Source organism: Indicator indicator, chromosome 7 (genome assembly GCF_027791375.1).
Source record: "Indicator indicator isolate 239-I01 chromosome 7, UM_Iind_1.1, whole genome shotgun sequence".
NCBI classification, from domain to species: domain Eukaryota; kingdom Metazoa; phylum Chordata; class Aves; order Piciformes; family Indicatoridae; genus Indicator; species Indicator indicator.
This window is the reverse complement of record NC_072016.1, coordinates 26,485,694-26,502,204: the sequence shown is the minus strand read 5'-3', so window position 1 is coordinate 26,502,204 and position 16,511 is coordinate 26,485,694. Positions and strand designations below refer to the sequence as shown.

General features: G+C 39.3%; 1 protein-coding gene across 1 annotated transcript in view; it reads right to left on the bottom strand.

The window, feature by feature from the left end:
- Nucleotides 1–16,511, bottom strand: part of GRID1 (glutamate ionotropic receptor delta type subunit 1) — a 532,011-nt gene that overhangs the window by 501,481 nt on the left and 14,019 nt on the right. The gene's annotated exons all lie outside the window — the stretch shown is intronic.

Sequence of the window (16,511 nt, the reverse complement as noted above, 5' to 3'; positions counted from 1 at the left end):
AGAAAGGATGAGAGACATTCATAGGGAGTGGAAGTAGAAGAGCCTAAACTGTATTTTATCAAAAGTTAAACTACAATATAAAATAGAAAAATGTAATTGGAGAATACAATAGACAAGAAAGGAGTCATAGCCAAGTCTTTCTCAAGTGCTGAAATGCTGTGATAATCTGTTCAAACCACTCACAACATTTACATCAGAGACATCAGTGACTATATAACAACAGGTAAGCCTTCTGCACTTGAAGAAATTTGGAGAACAAAGACACCAGAAAGGCTCATTCAGAAATGGATAAAAAGAATTAGATACTCTGAAATCAGAGGTGGAAAAAAAAACAGAGAACTGTTCTTCAGGAAAAAAACAACAAAATCGTCAAAATATGTCTTAACCTCTAATGTGGCTGACTCCTGTATGGAGAGAGCGCTGGGTAATAACTGAAAACAGATAACCTTTGAGAAAATACTGAAATTTCCCAACCTAAGCTGCATTTAAACAATAATTATGGCTAATCCGTCTGGTGTATTTCTTTGAGTCAGCAGAACTGCTCCAAGTGATGCAGTTATTGAAGAAATATCGAAGCAAACAAACAAACTACAGAAGTTTTTAGTTTTTAAAACTGTTAAACAAAAAAAATCCAATTCTCTGCCTTAACAGTGGTCCCTGAGCAGACTGATGTATAATGGGAGCCCCTGTATGGTTCATGGGGGGATAAACTTGTGCAAAGAGCAAGAGAAGAGATTCTTATCACTTCTCCTGTTGCAGTTCCTAGTTTGTGTTCATCAGGGCATTGTCCAATACCACGGGAGGTTTCTGTCCTCATTTTGTTTGCAAAGTTTGCAACAAAGGGTACTGGTTGGAAAACTAGTTAGATGAAGGAAAATCTCATAATGCTACCTGCATGCTATCTATGTGCAGTCCTGGAAGCTGCATACTTGCATGCAAAGGAAAAAGAGAATACTCTTCTTTCCAGTCCTAACTTTGGACAGTGTTAATAGGTGTTGTTTCAGTCGTGACAGGTAAAAAGATCCAAGGAAACTATCACTCCAACAGTTATAGAATGACTAAAGGCAGCCTCTTATCAATAAATGCAGTCAGCTCTCAGCAGCAGGGAAATAAGGGAGTGTTTTAGCTCCCCTCAGCTCTCCCACTGCAATTAATCTGGACTACCAGAACTCCCGTAAAACTAATTAATAGTTATTAAGGAACATGGTTAATGACACTGTGGGCATGCATCAACACAGCCACCCCATTTGTAGCTTTGCCAGAAATAATGCATTTTTATGGCAGATAATTTGCAGACTTGATTTCTCACAATGTATTCCCTCCCTGAAGGGAATATTAGAATGCAAAGCTGTCTGCATGTACAGAAATATGCTGAGATATTTCATTTACCCATGGTTATTTACCAGTTACAGCATTTAGAATTATAGCTGGAGCTAGGTTTAACAAAACAAAGCAAAGCACAAAAATCTGCTATAAAACACTGGGAAGAAAAGAATGGGTTTTAGAAGCAGATTTTTTTTTATTCTTAAAGACCTAATGTTTAATGCAAGTCGTATTTGCTGATTTTATTCCTAAAAAAAAAAAAAATTCCTTTTAATTTAGGGAAATTTTAGAGAAAAAAAAATGGAATAGATTGATTAACAATATCTACAGATGAAAGAACGTTGGGAAAATGCATAGAAACTTCCCAACCACACCTTTACATAAACAACTGCTAGGGTTCATCCTCAACTACAACATTTCCAACAGCAAGATGTTATAGAATCACATGACTTAGGTTGGAAGGGACCTCAGAGATCATCTACTCCAACCTCCCTGCCATGGACAGGGACATCTCTCAACTAGACTCACTTTCTCAAGGCCTCATCCAACCTCGCCTTGAATACTCCCAAGGAGGAGACATCCACAACCTCCTTGGGCAACTTATTCCAGAGTCTCACCAAACAAACTTTCATCATGTTCATTCTACCTCTGCCTTCATCAAAAAGCATAAGAACAAATTCTTTATTCTGGAAAGACAGACACTTTTTTCTCTCTCAGACAGGAAGCAAAGGGGACTCAAAGTTGGGGTGGGGAGGGAAATCTTCCTCAATGACTTTAATTTCCCACAGGCCTTTATATCTACTGGATGTTAAAGGTGTTCTCTGCAGAAACATTACAAATCCTCAGAAAACTGGAAAGCACAGTACAAATTTCACATATCTTAATACAGCTTGGGCTGGACTTGTTATTTCCAGACCTTGCAAATCACCCTCATTTAATGGCACTAAACACAGGCTCCAGAGCCTCAATCAAACTGGTAACGTTAGTCTGCAGATGCACAATTCCTTTACACATTTGTTTTGACTAACAGACTCTGAATTATCTGTCTTGAAGATACTGGAACACATAAACCTGGAAACATGTCTCATACATACAGAGAACTGAAGTCTTTGGCTTAGGTAAACTGAACCACAGCCTACTGTCAATGTTCAGACAGTTAATTCACCAACAAGCAACTACTACATACGCAGTTAAGAAGAGAGCATTTGCCCTCCCATCTAAGGAAACTCATCATATGCAACAAAATGTGCAGAGACAAATGGAGGGAACAAAAACTGAAACTAAAGTTTTCTCCTTTCCCTACCCATCCAAAGAAGTTTCCTTTCATGTGCCCTAAATGTACTTTCCATAGCGTATGAAATCCCCACACTTGCTATGAGAGAGGAACTCATCTCAGGAAAACCAAAAACCCATCTCTCCCTATCTTGCTGAAGAGACGTGTTTGTGAGTAAACTGGATACTGACATTTTGAACCTACAGCACTGCTGGTTTGATATGCACCACTGGATGACCTAGATAAAAACCAACAGTCATTCTTTCTGATACAACATACTAGATTCAAGTCATCTTAGTCCATAAGAATAACTGAGCATTCCATGTTTACTTACAAAAATACACAAAGTTGGTTAACATGAAGACATCCTTTACTCTTTTGGAAAACGGGGCACTACCCTGCCTTCCTTCAGAAGGAATATGTTACATGCAGAATGGATTATTGTAACATAAACTTCTGAAGAGATCAACTCTCCATTGTATCTCAAATAACATATGCTGTTTAAAGATGAATAGTAGAAATGAAAGGCAAATCCATGGTGCTAGTAGAAGGCAAGAGTCAAGCTAGAGACTATAATGGAAGTCTTTTTTTGAGAGTAGTGTTTGTTGCTGCAAACAATGTAAGAATGCAGTGCTCATTTGAAGTATATCCTTTAGAGTTCCAGCTGTGCTGATGCACAGACGAGAAAAAAAATCTCAAAAGGATGATATGTATGAGTTCTTCCACTGTAAATAGGAAATACAGCCTAAATAGAAAGGGAAAAATAAACCTATGTTCGAGGATATAAAAAGTCTGAAAGAGTGATTGTTGTAGATGTAAATGCAATGCTTTTGACACCTGGACAGCCTGAGTTAGTTTAGATGGCTAATGCTTTATCTTGCCACATTTGTGTACATACAGTCAGAGAGGAACATGGGCAGAGTAGAAAGGTGTGGGGGAAATGTTTCCACTCTGGTGAAGTCCTGAGATTTCTCCTGAGTAAGGAGCACAAGGGTTTTCTTCTGGCACAAGGACTCTGCACTTTGGACTCTCGCACCTCTAAGTGATGTGCAGTTTTGCCTCCCTTTTCTTTTCCCGTAAGCTTTCTGAAAGAATTAAGGCAACAGACATCTTGCACAACAAACATTTGATGACTGTCACTGCAGTGACAGAAGAAATAGAAGGAAAGTCCAAGAGTAAAAGCAGACATGGAAAAGGAAAGGGACAGATGAGAAAAAAAAAAAAAAAAACAACCAAACAACAACAACAAAACAACTAGCCTGGAGCAGTAGGGAAGGAAATAGATGAGACTGAAGAAAGAACGTTGTAATGCAGGAACATGTGATGACAAGACTAAGAGGTGCCACAGAGACATCAATACATCCAAAAAGGGAACTTGATTGTGGTGCAGTGATTTGCAGAATACAAAGCAAGTGTTCTGCAAAACTGCTGTTTTCCACACGTTCCAAAAAGAGAGAAAATAGAAGAGATTTTGTTTGTAAATAAATGGGTTTTTTTTAATTTTTATATATATATATATATATATATGTGCACACACACTTATTTGGTTCCTAGGGCAGAAAAGCTGCAGAAGATAATGAGATACGAAAGGAGATAAACTCCTGGAAATGCATTCTGGCAGCTATCAAAGATATGTAACAAATGAAGATCAGTCTAAAAGGTAAACAGAAATGGTGCAGTCTTAATTTGTTTTCCTTTAAAGAGCTACAGGCAGATATCAAGGGCCAAACCATGCCTTTACATAGCTCTCTCAAGAAAAATGCAAAGGGACAACAGGAAGGACTGGGAAAGGTGATAAGACAAGAACTGAAAGGCTTAATGGACATGGCTAGGGAGACTTCATCAAATGATAGGCTACTGTCACTCTCAAGATTTACAAAATAACAGACTTCTACCAGTGTCATTAAAATTCCTTCCATACAAGACCCTGCCTCTTCTGGGAATTAATAATTTTCTGAATGAAGAAAGACCTTCTAAACATTGTAGCTGATCATAGAGAAACAAAGAAAAGCAAGGGGGGGAAATGGTAAGACCAAGGATAGTTAATTATGAAAGACAAGATTTATTTCAAGTAAAAATGATCCATGTGTACTGAAGTCCTGTTATTTCTTGAGATTAATCAACTAATTAAGTCTTACTGATTGCTCTTCATAAAACTTCAAAGTTGAAAACTTTCTCAGAAGAGGTACCACTAGGCAGTCAAGTGGTTGCAGCTTCAGCAGGACCTTGCTAGTTTACTATTTAATTTGTTTACTCAGAAGATGCGACTTTTCTTCCAGATTCAGAGTCTGACACCAATAGGGAAGGGACAGCTACACTCAAAAAACTTTTAGTACAAACATACCAAAAGGCAATCAAAACAGCAATTTTGGAGACTCCCTCAAGTAAATTGTGCAGCCACCCCAGCCACCCCAATCTGAAAACATCTCTGAGGTCACATGCTGCATTGCTGTTTCCTGACCTTTTATTCTAATGCAAGTGAAGAAAAGCACTCTGTGTTCTTGTAGTGAAGGCAAGATATCTCTGAATAAAATACTTAAACACATATGCTGAATAGGCTTATAGGGAGTTGTTCATTAATTCTTCCAGCGCTACTCAGAAGTAGGTAGGGTGAAAGAGTAACCATATCTGTATCTATAGAGTGACAGACAATAAAATGGTCTAGAATAGATAAAATATAACTGCTTAAGAAAATACAGATTTCTTGGAAAGTGACTTTTTTTCCTACTTTGAACAAAGACCAAGATTTTTAAACTCTGCCTGACTAAGCCTAAAACTTAGAAACATTCTGAGCAATCAATGCATTTACATGTACCTGTCTGCCTCTTTGAAACATCCAGGCTCTAAGAAACTTTGACACTGCTAAAACAAAGAATACATGTGAAACAAGTCAGTACTTGCATCACCTTGCCTTTCAAGTATTCACCTAAACCCCTCTTGATAAAATCCGTTTCAGAGTCCTTCACAGTGACAGACAGCTATCATATAAAACACAGAGGTTTATATCAAGCTAAAAACTTTTTCTAAGCCAAGTCCTCCTCCTTTGCTGTCTGACAAGCTATAGTTTGGGGTGGGGGGCTGGGAGTGGGGTTACCAATTTCCATCATTAGGGGGTATATATATGTTGTACTCCTGAAATCCATGTGGAATTAGTTCGAGACTTGTTGAGTCACTTGGATATTCACAAGTCCATGGGACCTGATGGGATTCATCCTAGGGTGCTGAAAGAGCTGGCAGATGAGCTGGCCAAGCCTCTCTCCATCATTTTCCACCAGTCCTGGCTCACTGGAGAGGTCCCTGAAGACTGGAAACTGGCCAATGTGACGCCCATCCACAAGAAGGGACGGACAGAAGAACCTGGGAACTCCAGGCCTGTCAGCCTGACCTCAGTGCCAGGGAAAATCATGGAGCAGATTGTCTTGGGGGCAATCACTGCGCACCTGAAGGATGGCCAAGGAATCAGGCCCAGCCAACATGGATTTAGGAAGGGCAGGTCCTGCCTCACCAACCTGATCTCCTTCTATGATCAGGTGACCCGCCTGGTGGACGTGGGAAAGGCTGTGGATGTAGTCTACCTGGACTTCAGCAAGGCCTTTGACACTGTCCCCCACAGCAAACTCCTGGCCAAGCTGTCAGCCCATGGCTTGGACAGCAGCACTCTGCGCTGGGTTAGGAACTGGCTGGAGGGCCGAGCCCAGAGAGTGGTGGTGAATGGTGCCACATCCAGCTGGCAGCCTGTCACTAGTGGTGTCCCCCAGGGATCAGTGCTGGGCCCCATCCTGTTCAATATCTTTATTGATGATCTGGATGAGGGGATTGAGTCCATCATCAGTAAATTTGCAGATGACACCAAGCTGGGAGCAGGTGTTGATCTGTTAGAAGGTAGAAGGGCTCTGCAGAGGGACCTTGACAGGCTGGACAGATGGGCAGAGTCCAACAGGATGGCATTCAACAAGTCCAAGTGCCAGGTGCTCCACTTCGGCCACAACAACCCCATGCAGAGCTACAGGCTGGGGTCAGAGTGGCTGGAGAGCAGCCAGGTGGAAAGGGACCTGGGGGTACTGGTTGACAGGCGCCTGAACATGAGCCAGCAGTTTGCCCAGGTGGCCAAGAGAGCCAATGGCATCCCGGCCTGCATCAGGAATAGTGTGGCCAGCAGGAGCAGGGAGGTCATTGTACCCCTGTACACAGCACTGGTTAGGCAACACTTTGAGTACTGTGTCCAGTTCTGGGCCCCTCAGTTTAGGAAAGATGTTGAATTGCTGGAGCATGTCCAGAGAAGGGCAACGAGGCTGGTGAGAGGCCTTGAGCACAAGCCCTGTGAGGAGAGGCTGAGGGAGCTGGGACTGTTTAGCCTGGAGAAGAGGAGGCTCAGGGGTGACCTCATTGCTGTCTACAACTACCTGAGGGGAGGTTGTAGCCAGGAGGGGGTTGGTCTCTTCTCCCAGGCAGCCAGCACCAGAACAAGAGGACACAGTCTCAAGCTGTGCCAGGGGAGGTTTAGGCTGGAGGTGAGGAGAAAGTTCTTCACAGAGAGAGTGGTTGGCCATTGGATTGTGCTGCCCAGGGAGGTGGTGGAGTCACCATCCCTGGAGGTGTTTAAGAGGGGATTGGACGTGGCACTTGGTGCCATGGTTTAGATAGTCATGAGGTTTAGGGTGACAGGTTGGACTCGATGATCTTTGAGGTCTCTTCCAGCCTTGATTCTATTCTATTCTATTCTATTCTATTCTATTCTATTCTATTCTATTCTATGCTATTCTATTCTATTCTATTCTATTCTATTCTATTCTATTCTATTCTATTCTATTCTATATGAAAAAAAAGAAAAATCCTCTACTCTGCAAAGTTTTTCCTTTTTATGAGATCTTATGGCCCCATGCAAGGAGTGATCTCCTGCTCAAGTATCTTTATGGAGACTCTTGGGAAGATTTCCCCTGGATAAGAGGGCTTTGAGGGGTTGCAAGTCAAACATGCACTCTTGAGCCCTTCATGTTGCCAGGGATCTGGGGAAGAGGCATTACCTCTCAAAGACTGTTAACAGCTCGGTTTCTGAGACCTCCCATTAGAGGTAGAAATGACAGTCTCTCTGTTTCCCATGCTTTAAAAGCGTTCCCTAATCAAACACACAGTGCAGGTACACAGTAACCTCCCTAGATTTTCTGACCATATTTGACACCTCTGTATTTTATCCTGAGCCTCTAGCTAATTAGTGATTTCTGAACAGGAAATGTTCAGTACCAAAAAACACCAGCACATAACGTTAAACCCAAGCACCAGAGCGATGAAGAAGTACTTGCAATGGAAATGTGCCTTCTTTATGTTGCGCCAAATCATCAGGAACTGTCTTTATGGCAAGTTACAAGACACGCGTTGTTAGGCATCACAGCAATTTCTAATGGGATTCAAGTATTGCTAATGCCTGTGTAGAGTCCTTCGTTGTGAAAGGAAATATTAAATAGAGGGTTCAATATTCTGTGAGAAATAAGGACACTGAGATGTCATTTAAATACCTGATTGAACAGTTCCCGTGCAAATGCAAACACAAGGTTACATGTTAGCCAGTGTTGCAAAGACCTTGCGTCTCGAGAGCTGATGGCTGAGTCATCTAGAGCACAAAAACAGCCTGGAAGAGCCTGGGCCTGCCGCAGAGCTACCAGAGCAGTCAAGAAACTACCGTCCAATGCCCTTCAGGGGCTGTGATCGGCCTGTTCTAACTTCAAGGATTTTGTTAATTCCTATGAACAATGATTTTAGCATAAAACAATACAGATCTTTTAGGAAATTCTTACTGGAAAAAAAAATTTCATGAAAACAAATTTCATGAAAGACAGCAGAAGAAAAAGATTAGTGCTAAGAACAGTGACTATCATAACAAAATAACATCTCTCTCTCTGTATTGATTTTCTATAGCTGGAAATTCAGAAAAAGGCTTCCAGAAAGAAAAGGAAGTGCTCCCTAATATGCAGGTAATTTGTTTAACGGTGAATAGCTATTTTAAAAAAATAGAAATACATGTATAATTCGTGTACATGTATATGAATTTCACAAAAATAGAAGAAATACAGCCCAACTGATTGGCTGATTTTCCAGCTTTTGAGAATTTTCTTGCCTCATTCTGTGTTTTGCTTGTTAAAGTCAGAAGGAAATTTTGCCCACATACACAGATTTCAGTAACAATTCCCAAGAAAAGTGAACAATGATCAGTTGTGAGCAACCCAAAATATCTTATTCCTCCATTAGACACAAACGTCCCAAGGACAGTTTGTTGAGTACTCTTTGCGACTGGCCCACAAACCACAACCAGAGATGTCTGAAGACTGCCTGCTGGCAAGCCTCAGCAGCCCCTAGCCAGGTGTAAGGCTGTTCTGCAGCAGTGGGACAGCACTCCTCATCCAGCATTGAATCCAGCAACCACAGTGTGTAGGGAAGGCGAAGCCCACTAAAGCTTTTAGGCAAAAGTCACGTATTTTCCAACTGTTATAAAGTCTTCTAAAAAAAGAGGAGGCTTTGTTGTCAAACACCCAGCTACACTTAAAAAAAATTCCCTGGAGATTATTATAGTTGGGGGTTTCTCCCAAATATTTTCAAGACATGAAACAAAAGGAATGAGAGAGGGTAAAAAAATGCAGTGGTTCTGTTTATGGACCTCCACTGCCCAAGCTTTATTAGCTAATTAATTTAAAATTTTTCCTTACCACAAAAAGAAGCCATTGCATGGTCAGCAAGAGTTTCCTTGTAATTCATTTGAGAGAGTGAGAAGTGAGCAAAACACCACTGCCACCAAAAATTGCACATTCTGAGGCAGGTATATTTATTTAAATAAGTAATATGTACCAGAAAAAAATGCATTCTAGTCACCTTTCAAAAAAAAAAAAAACCAAACCAAAAAAACAGTAAAGGATTTTTCCAACTGCTCTTTCAAATCTAATGAAATTAATAATAATTAAAAAAAGTTTAATTTTGTTTGCATTTTCTGATTTACATTTTCTCAAGAGCGTGATAAAGAAGTAAAGATGATGCTCACATGCCTTTTCAAAGGACTGTTCTCTTATTTTGCTGCTGAGAGTGCTTAAAAACTAATGATGAATCTCTGATTCACTACAGAATACATTCTGTGATACTTGTAGCCATTTTTGTCTATTAAAAAAATTATAGGCTCAAGACTGTTATCTTCCATATATTTTGTACTATCCAGTAACAGCAACTACAGTTCTCCCATATATCTTCTCATATCTGTTTCTGGATTCACTTTTTGAAGCTACAGTAAATTATCAAATACAGTGTGGTATTTTGGCATTAAGTAGACTGTCCCTCTTGTTACAGTTTAAGGATATTCCTAAGAAAGAACAAGCTCCAATCTCCATATGCATGGCTGGAAGACCCTTGTAAGGAATTTGCTGTTTTCATTCCCAGTTTGTCCATACTTGACTAGTTCTTGCTCACTTCTGTGTAATAGTCAGCTAGGAATTTAGAAAAATATCTCATACTGATCTGCAAACAGACTTCCCTTGAAAGAGATGGATGGTCTCAAATGCAAAATCAAGAACTCTGAACTTCACAGACCACACACTTTAAAGACCCTTGTTAGAAATTATTTGCCAATCACCAGTAAAACAGGCAATGAATTTTAAAAGCTATGCTTTCTGTAACCTTTACAGTCAGACTTAATACCCACTTCAGTTACCATAACAAGTGTTACAACAGATGCTTTTGGGTTTAATGAAGACAAGTCAAGCAGATTTATTGCCTATTTCTTCTAGAGGCAACTGAATAATTTTCAACAAATAACTTTCCTCTATATAGTTTTTATTTTTGTCCCTGTATTGAATAGCATATATCAGACTGCAGTTCTCTCTCTTGGAAATTAACTACTTCAGTCTTTACAGATCATTCAAGTTTGCTGAGCCTCACAATTTAGCTGGAAGCAATCATTGCAGGGACACAGTCCTGGTAGTCTTTATCTAGCCAGGTGGGCATACCATCACCTGTGCTTGAGCTAAAGGGGTGTGACTCTGAAAACACTCAGTATTCCTTTAACTTTGTTCATGGTGCAGCTCTGTTTTTGAAACTATTTTTCCACTGGCTGTATCTTTTGGAAGCGCAGACTCAGTTTCCACACAGGCAAAGAAGACAACGTATCATATGGACTGTTAAGCAGAGACAGGTCATACAGTTTAGGCAGAATTTGAATTTTGATGCCACAGGGGTAAGTTTGGGCTGCTTCTGCCTTAGGAAATAAGTATGAAGGTGCAAACTGCAGGTGAAATCCCAGTGGTGCACGCAGGTGAGCCAATCCTGCTATTCCCGATATCAGCCGAGAAAGAAGGTTGCCAGCAACAACTGCCTGCCAAATCCCTACCCTTCTCTTTGGGCAGCAGCAATGCTGGCAAGCCTCACAGAGCAGCCAAATTCATCACTGGACCTAAAGATGCTACACTTACCCTAGAACTGCCTGCATTGCATGTGCCTTGACCCATTCTGCCTTTAAGCCCAGGCACATAAGAAGTTCCTTCCATGTGCAAGATCTGCCTGTGGAAGTACCAAGTATCATATTTGAGAAATACCTGCAGAGGATTTCAAAGAACTTCCATAAGAATAAGCAATATACCGATTTAATTGCTCACCTGCTGAGGTTGAAGAGCTAAGATAACTTGAAAGGCAAGAATATAAATGCATCCTATAGCAGATTCTTATGTAGGTGACAAGCTTATTACACATGGTAGAGTACATAAAGCTTGCACCATTACCTATGGGTACTCCTAGGACTGGATCTGGTTGATTTGCACAGTACTTAACTGTATCGGTGACAGGTCAACTCTAAATGCCTGGGGCCTGGAAAGCTTTTATATGCAGAAATTCTCAGCCTGCTTGTAAAATATAACTCTGATTTGCACTGCTTAAAATCAGAGTTGCCAAGGGGTTACATGTGGTCTAGAACCTCAGCTGTGATGTGTCTGCAGATCAAGCCAGTCAATTCACAAGTTATTGATGGTTATAAGGTTATGTTCTCAGATCTGTATGAGTAGAAAGTGAGCAGGTTGTGGTTCCTACCCTCTATGAATCGAAGGAAGCTGCAGAAGAATTTAATATAGTTAATAAATTAAATCAATAAAACATTACCACAAACAGTGATTTCTTGGAGAGATTTACTGATATTTCTGGGAAAAAGAAGTTAAAGTCTTCAAAATTCTCATAAAAAGAATCCTTTAAAGAATCCTTTATATTTTTTAAGTAAATGGTCTGAGATTTTATAAAATCATCCAATAGCAACTGTGTGCTATTACTGGCAATAAGCATAACGGACTTCAAAAATTCACATTCAATATACAGAAGGAAGAACTTCCGAGGAACTTGCACAATCAGTTCAAATGAGGCAGATGGGTAGGAATACACAACTCCTATGATTCAGTGAGTCAGTGCCAATATAGGCCATGATATTAGAAGTATTCAGTGACATTGTTGTACAAGAGAGGGCCCATTGTAGCACACTGCATTAGCAGCAGCAAAACCCTTGAGAATTTTCCAGACCTTGTCAGCCCAGGCTGCTTTGATGAATGGTATAAACAGAAGATGAAATAATCACTCACTAGTTTACAAGCCCTGAAGTACAGCTATTAAAGATTTCTAGCCTGCATTATGACAGTGGCACAGCCATGCTTGGCAAACAGGACAGTATTTGAGTTTATAGCCGTCAAGATGCCCTGAATTCCCATGCTCATTTTATATGTCTGAGGCTTATACCTCCAAAGATCTAGGATTCTCAACCTTAAAAGAAAACAACTGAGACTAGAAAATTCAAGGGGTTTGTTCATCTGGTTGTCAGCAATTAGATGATGGCTTGTCATTCAGTCATTTTTTCTAGTTTTTGTAGTTGACTAATGATAAGACAAAACCTCAGTACTTCAAATAAAGATTTAACAGACCATTTTAAGGAAAATAAACAATCATAAGGTTAATGACAGTGAACATACCATCATTTTATGGTTGGATTACATGATCTTAAAGAATCTTTTTCAACCTAAATGATTCTATGATTCTATACTTATGCTCCACATCTGGGTGGAAAAATAAAAAAAAAAAAAAGGCAGGAGGGGTCAGCTGGGTCACTGACTCCAAGTGTCTGCACTCACAGGAAAATAAAAGCAGGGGTTCAAGAGCACATCAGTCCTGTGACCCTCAAAGATAATTTCCTAAATCTTCTACCACAGGTTTCAACCTGTGGTTCACAGATCAATCTAGATAGTAATAAAAATATTTTTTTTAAAATTAATAAAATAAAAAATAATCAACCTGTTGGCAGTAGATTCAAATTATCACCCCTCTCAGAAACTTTTTCCAGAGATACAGAAATTTAAATAGATTGAAAATAACTGACCTACAACCATCCCAAAGTTCAGAAAATCTTGAGAAATAGATCACAATGCACACCGTACAGAGAGTAAAAATGAAATAAGCAGTAGGTTTCCATTTACATCACAAGGGAAAAAAAAAAAGTCCTTCACAAATCTACACCTAGTTTAACCCATTTGTAGGTTAGGCAAATGCAGTGTAGCAATAACAAAATTAACCATCCTGTGTACCAGCCTTACATGCCAAAGAAGTTGTTGCTTCTTTCTGTCAGTCAGCTACTCTGAATGATCAAAGAATGACAGTGAAGAGAAGGGATGGAAGGAAATATGGGATCAAGCAAAAAACTACAGTGCACATTAAGCTACATTTTAAGAGGAAGATTCCTTCTTGAGCCCTACAGACAGGTCAGGAGGCATGAAGTGTGTGGTAACACTACAGGAGCACTGGGAAGAGGAACTCCAATCCCAAGGGCACATGAGAAACTGCACTGGGACTCCTATTTTCTCTTCTCCTGGTAAGTCTCATTCACCAGCAACCAGAGTTAGAGTCAAACTTCCACAATTTAAAACCTAATCCAGGACCAGGATCCAGAAAATCAGTTGACCTTTCTCTATTTCAAGATAACTAACACTCTCAACAAGTATACTTCTTATATTAATATTTTTCTATAGAAAAAGAGATAAAATTAGTTTCCTATAGAATATAACAAAAAAAGATACTATAATTACAGAGAAAATGGAATAATCCTTTTTAAGCCAATCTTGAGACAACCTTCAATATACTTTAGAACATTTCAAGCAATTTTATCAGCATTTAGAAAAGAAAAAGAATGCCTTGAGGCCAGACCTGTCAGCAAATATTTCCCATCTTCATCTTAAATCTCAATATTATTCCAGATGAATGCATTGCAGGCACAATTTTTTAAAGCACTGTGAACACTCTGCTACATTGATGGCCACACTTTTCCCATGTGAGCCATTATTTGCAAATATGGATACCCAAGAAGAAAATGTAACTGGTAATCTTTTGGAAAGGACACAGACACACTGCATACTAACAACCTCTCATTAAGAAACTCAAAGGACTTTTTTTAAATTAGATTGATGAGACCAAGACCAAAGTATATCTGCATTTACCCATCTCTGTGATTTAATGAAGATAATGATTTTGTCATATCTGTTAGAAAACCTTCTGCCCAAAAGTTAAAATAATTTGATGTTTGGGCATGTTCTTTTAAGCATCATAATAACATCACCAGAAATATTTTTTAAAAAATAATTGAAAAGTTCACATGTATTTCATGAGCAACTTCCTTTTCCTTCATGCATCTTTATTTGAGCTTTAAACCAGCTTCCTCTGCTGGTTTGCATTTTATCAATGGTATCATAAATTTTTCTATCAATTCTCAGGCTATTTATTAACATTTCAATAACATGCTAAATCTTGAACATCCTACTTAAAATTCTCAAAGTACATTTTTCAAAAGTCCCACGACCTATGACTGATTCCAAACTAATCTGATAAACTATTAACAAATCATACATTCAGAGTAACCCTGAAGAGATGGAGATATATTTTTGAAACACAGAAGTCTCTAAATTCATATATTTATTTGCATTTCCTGAGCCAAATACACCTCATCAACAAAGTTTGGAGCATATTTAAACGGCAAATTCACATAAGCCTTCATTTTGCCTTAAGGCACGTTCCAGGGGCACTGGAGCCAACAAAGCCTTTCCAGCTGTCTACATTCAAAGAAACTTCTATTTCTCCAACCTCAGAGGGAACAATCTTCCTATACCAGTTCACTGAATTGTCCTAGGAAGTGAACTGAGTGATACAGGCTCACACTTTTTCCTGCCCTTGATCATCTTGTGACTGAGTTTAACTTGAATTTAACCAGGTGAAGTGTCATGTGTATGTATGATACAGAATTTTCTCTAGGGCCTTGTACAATAGTCATTCTCTGGTCTCACGCACTGCATTTTACAGTGTACGAATTTTACAGTTAACTTACACTTCATGCACAGGTTTTGTACAGAGGTAAACTACACCCTTGGGCAACTAGCAGTTGTTTCTGAAAAAAAAAAATAGAATAAACAAAACTTCATATAAGTCTGTCACAATTACAAGCAGCAAGCTTTTCTCCCCTGCAAGCCCAAAAGTACATTATTTTAAAGTACATTTTCTCTTTTTACAAACACAAGTGATCCAGAACAATGTATTTCCCTATTACTTACCCCACCTAATATCTTATTTGTTTACTTTTTTCAGAGAAAATAGATTTCAGAGCCAAAACATCACACACACACCTATGGGATACCTGCCCAGATTACCATGGGATAGAAATACAAGTTCATTTAGTGCACTAGGGCAGACAGAAAGGTCAAGATGCTTACAACCAAGAGATGTTTATGTTATTTCTGGGAATGAAGATCCATAAAGTTGGCCTGCCAAACAGCTGAAGGAGGAAGCCATGTGAAGATAAGATAGCCCTCCTTTGGCTGAAATTAATGAACCAAGGCTAAACAATGAAATCACACAGAATTTGAAGGCTATAGTGCCCAAGCAAAGACCTTTGCCTAATTAACTTTAATTTTAACAATAAAGTTGACACTCCTCTGTCAAATGAAGTACATGCTAAACACGTATGAATATGTTACTCAACTCATGACTTATATCATGGTAAATGTCACCTAGAAGGCAGAGACAGCTGGGGTTAGGATACAAAAAAGCTATGAGGGGAACACAGAGACAAGGACAGTCAACATGCTGCACTCCTCTTCCTCCACCCAAAACAGAGCCAGAGAAGCCCTCTTGTTAAGAAGTGTACATTCATAACACAACTTAACTTTTGCTAGCATGACCTTTTTTATTATATGTTAGAGCTATTGCAAAGATGTGTGCCTTCAACTTTGTTGGATGTTACACAGGATTTATTAACTAGAGCTCAATCACTTGCAGTTAGTGCATTTATCACCAGCAATCCTGAATCTGTTGTGTCTGGCACTTTAATAAATTAAACCTATTAACTATTTTAAGTTTTTGAGCCTCTGTCAGTGCAAGTCCTTAATTGGGGCACTGGAAATGTTAATTCTGTCAAACAGTAGTTTCTGTAAGAGTCCTGCAGACCTGAGACAGACAGAGATTGGCATCTTATCCATAACACAGTAACACCCTGCTCCAAGCCTTCTTCTTAAAGCATCTTTTAGGAGATATGCCACTCCCACTGACTTCACACAACCACCCATAATTTCTTCAGGGCAAGAGACAAGTTTACATCTCTCTACAGGACACCAACAATAAAAGACCAGTTAGCAGGATTGCCAACATCCAGTTTAGAGCCTCATTGCCACTGTGAACGCGAGACATGAACTCCCATCATTGATCAACAAATGTTACCTCTTTCATACTCATCAGGTGCTTTTCTGCATGCTGAGCTGCCTAAAGGAAAACTTGTCTTTGAAGATAATTACCATAAGAAAGAAAATAAAAAGGCATTAAAATTATGAAAATGGACATTTTATAAAGCATTTTGACCAAATTATCATTTCACTCTGAA